Raw genomic sequence first — 4,930 nt, forward strand, 5'->3', positions numbered from 1 at the left:
AATACAAAACAAACAAAAATACTTTATATATTCATGTTCATTTAAGAAAATACTAGTAGTGATGTATTTTTTTCAGTATACTGCTAATATGTTTGGAGTTATTTAAAATTTATATTGAGAAAAATGTATTTTCACTATTGCTATAGATGAGCATCTACATAAGACTGTTAAATTGATTGTTGTTTTATATCAAACAACTTTTATAATAAAAATATATCTCTGCTAGATATAGCAAACTTGCTTGATAATCACTTTAGAACTTCAAATATGACATTCTAAGCTTTTCTAGTGGTAAGGAATTCTAGTATGGGTACTGTTGTTACTGTGATGTTTGTGATTTTGTATGTTAGTTTGTGGTTTTGCCTTACAACTGTTAATATTCTTTCCTTGATTCTTTTTTGAAATCTTGACTATGGTATGCTATGGAAATGTTGTTTTTTTATATCTACTTGGACTTTTAAATGTGTCTTGTATTTGGGTATTAATTTCTTTCTCTAAACGTCCAGAAATTTGTTTTAATTTTATTGATTAAATTCTTTTTTATTAGAAAAAAAAGAAGGCTAAAGGTTTAAGTGAGAAGAGTGAATATATATGTGAAAGAATTTAATTGAGGTTAATCTACACAGGAAAAATGCCCCTCCCAGAAATCATATTTTGAAAAACAAAAAGCCCAGTGCCAGGGGTGGGATACCTCCTTGGAATATGTTGAACAGAGTTGTCCCAGAGACCTCAAAAAATACAGTCTATTTTCATTACTCTTGGTTGTCCTACCAGAAGGTAATAGTGAGACTATACTGTAGAAAATCTCACATACTTTTGTTATAAGATATTAAGAAATCAAGTTGATACTGACTAGTAAGTGCTTTCTCTGCTGACTAGCACTCAAAGTACCAAAAGGAGCTATGCAGTATGCTGTGTGTGTGGCAGGGGGATAAACCAATAGTCTTAATCCAATGGTTAATTCTGTCAACTACTGTAATGATTTGGATGGCAAAATATGGCCCTGGATTCAAAAGTACTATGTTATGGGAGTATCCAGCCACTTGCTGGTTGGATTTAAGTAAGGCCTGTCCCACAAGAATACATGAGCCTAGTACTATAGTACCAAAAGCTCATGATTGTGGGACTTACTAGCCCCAGGGATGATCAAACTACTGCAGTTTTGGTAAATGCACGTATTATAAAACTTTCCCCTCAATTTGGATATCTGTACTCATAGACTAGTACAGCTGTCAGTATTCACTAGAGAAGTTTCTTTGTGCAATAGACAACACTTAATACAGAAACTCACAGTTGGTGAAAATGCAGAAAATAAATGTATATAAGATTTTCATACACAAATAACGTGTCTATATAACACTATTTCCCCAAAGACTCAGAGAGAATGTAGAAAAATTATTAGTTAAAGATCTGGATGAAAGTGCCTTCTAAACATAATAGGATTCCTGCACTCATGAACTTAGAGTATCTGTTGTCTGCACAAGATCAAGGCAGTCAACATTCCAGCATGGAGACATGAGAGGCTTATGAGTCCCCAAAGATTAGAAGCTAATAATAATTGATAACATCTAAGGGAATGAAATTCAGATTTTTTAAGGATGTAGCCCCTGGTAGGTCTGCCTTGTTCTGTTGATGGCTCTATAACCTTGCGTATATGGACAGCACGAATTGGATTCTCTAGGTTATAGAAAAAAAGCAGATTGAAGTTTGGAGAGCATGGAGGTTAGACGATAATTCTATGAAGAATTAAGGGGAGCAGAAGGAGTAACTTTTGTTAAAATACATTGTATGTATGCATAAAATTATCGAAGATTTAATAAAATATCTTTTTAAATAATAAAGCTTTCAAGAGAGAAGACAGAATGCAGTTGTATAAGGGGTTAGAAGGGAATCATGAAATAGAAAGTGTGAAATAGGGTGGGAGATGGAAGAGGGCAGGGGATGTGGTGATTTGAATGAGAAATATCCCACAAAATGTATTTGACTATTTGGTCCCCAGATGGTGATGCTGTTTAGGTATAGGAAATATGGCCTGGAATCAGGCTTTGTGAATTTAAAGCCTCAGGATACTTCAGTTCATTCTCTCTGCTTTGAGGTTGCAATTAAGAATGTAGCTCTTAGCTTTCTGCTCCATCCACCATGCCTGCCTTTTAGATGACCCCCAGCCCTGGTGGACTCTTGTCCTTCTAGGACCATAAGCTAAAATAAAATCTTCCCCAAGTTTCTTTTCATCATTGTGTTCTTTTCAAAACAACAGAAATGTGACTGACATCGAAGTTGGTACCAGGGAGTGTGCTTGTTACTGGAAAGAACATAAGACCTTATTGGTTTGGGGAAGGAATGCAGATGACTTTGAATCTTGGACTAGCAAAGCTGTAAAATGCTGTAAGTATAACTTAACAGACCATCTTAGTATAAAGGAGAAAGACAGTAGTGCTGAGAGTAATGTGGACCATGGAGACAAAACCCAAGGAGGTTTTAGAGCAGAACAATGGTAGTAAGATAATGTTATATTTATAAAAAGATAAAGGGGGGTATATTCTATGAAGGTAATCAGGTATAGGGGAAGGGGGTGCTTCAGTGGGCCCATGCTAAGACATCCCTTCCCCCTGAGGGACCAGCCATACAATGTTATAGTATAGAATACGATTTGTACAGGACATGAGAAGAGGAGTTTAAGAGGGTAGTAGAGGCAGAGAAAGTCAGAGAGAGAGAGAGAGAGAGAGAGAGAGAGAGAGAGAGAGAGAGAGAGAGAGGTAGAGGAGTAGATGCTGGTCACGAGAACATGGAAAGAGGGGGGAGGGGAATGGGGAGAGAGAGGGGAAGGGACTAGGAAGAGATGAGCAAGAGAGCAAGAAGGAGGCAAGCTATCCATTTTTATAGTGGGTCAGGCCTACCTGACTGTTGCCAGGTAACTGTGGGGTGGAGCTTAGACAAAATGCTAAGAGACTGTTTTTGTGATTAGTTTGGCAAAGAATCTGTCTTTCTCCGGCCCTTGTCCTAAGAACATGCTCAAGTGAGTTGTTGTTGTTGTTGTTGTTGTTGTTGTTGTTGTTGTTGTTTTGGAGTTTTTTGTTTCTTTGGTTTTTGTTTTATGAGGTTGGTGGTAGGGGCAGAGCAAATTTCAAGACTGCATAATGCTGAGTCTCTGGAATGGTTGTTATTGATGAGGCTTATGCAGTTCTACAGTGAAAAAGAGTAGGTTGAACAGGCATGTTCTAGAAGAGAGACTATGGTAATTTCAGTAAAAATGATCAACATAGGCTCATAAGGAATTGCCTCCACTGGCCTTATTGGAGGAAGTATGCCACTGGGGGTGGGCTTTGGAGCCTCAGACGCTAAAGGCAGGCCTAGTAGCTTGTTTTCTCTTCCTGATGCCTGCTAATCCAGATGTAGAACTCAGCTACCTCTTCAGCACCAAGACTGCCTATGTGCCACCATGTTTCTTATCATGACAATAAAAGACTAAACCTCTGAAACTGCAAGCCATGCCCAGGTAAATATTTTCCTTTATAAGAATTGCTGTGATCATGGTGTCTCTTCACAGCAATAGAAACCAAGACAGAGGCTGTTAAGGAAATTAGTGCCAGTAAGGAGAGGTGCACTCTGTACTAGTGTAAGGGAAGGGAGCCCTAAGGGTTAGCCCATATCCATCTAAGCTTCCCAAATAATAAGTATAAGGCATTCCTTGATCCTATAAAACAACTGAAGAAAAATGCTACTGCTAATATGATTCAAGAAAGTCCAAGTTCCCTCCAAACTGACAGCCAAATTTGGCATTGTCAAGTATATGAAGATGTTAAAACCCTGACATGGATACTAAGGGAAGTTGCATGTGGTGGGTAGAACTAATCCTTGAGAGACCTGTATATTTCAGGAGGCAAAGCTGGAGCAATAGAGTCACGTAAGCCCTTTGAAATTAAAGTTTCAGACACTGGGCATGGAGATAAGGGATTTCATAATTTTACTCCTGTGTTTTGGTTTCCCTTTGGCCTGCTCCCCCCCCCACTATCACCCTATTACTTCCTTTTGGAGTAGTAATGCACATTCTGTGTCACTATATGTTGGAAATGTGTAATTTGCTTTTTGATTATGAAGTGGATTACAATTAAGAGACTGTCTTCAGTCTCACAAGAGACCTAGGACTTTTAAACAACCCTGGTGACTTGTGAAGTTGGACCAAATGCATTTTGCACAGTGATATTGCAATGATTTCATGAGGGTGAGAGATGGAATATGATAGTTTGAGTAAGAAATGGACCCTATAAAGTTGTGGTATTTGAACAGTTGGTGGTGATGTCTGGGTAGGTTTAGGAGGTATGGTCTTGCGGGAGGAAGTATATCACTGGAGTTGGGCTGTGAGACTTTAAAACCTATAGCAATTTCCAGTTCACTCTTCCTGCCTCATGTTGACAGTTGAAAATATGATCTCTCAAAGTTTCCTGTTTCAGTCAACATGCCTATCTGCTTCAATGCCTCACCCACAATAATGTATTGTTCTCCTTCCTATACACAACAACAGAAAAGTAATGAAAGCAGGAGAGAATAATTAACCCTAACAACCTTTTGAAAGATCATATGGAAACCTACTAGTGTGGATGCTTCCCAAAATATGAACACACACACACACATAGACACACAGACACACACAGATATAAACACACACAAACACACACACACACACACACACACACACTCTCACACATAAAATGCTTGAATTACTCTGTAATAAAGTGACAGTGTCCATACTAAGCAACATAGGCCAACAAATAAAATGCCCATTGCCAAAATGAGTTAGTTCTTTTGCAGTTGCTGTCAAGTGAAGTTGTATAGATCAACAATCATTACTGTCTATTGCCTATGCTCTTTGTTATCCTACAAAATCTGACATTAAGACTGAAAAGGTCAGCTCAGGAACTTTGGGAAGGTC

The sequence above is a fragment of the Mastomys coucha genome, chromosome X (genome assembly GCF_008632895.1).
Source record: "Mastomys coucha isolate ucsf_1 chromosome X, UCSF_Mcou_1, whole genome shotgun sequence".
Classification (NCBI taxonomy): domain Eukaryota; kingdom Metazoa; phylum Chordata; class Mammalia; order Rodentia; family Muridae; genus Mastomys; species Mastomys coucha.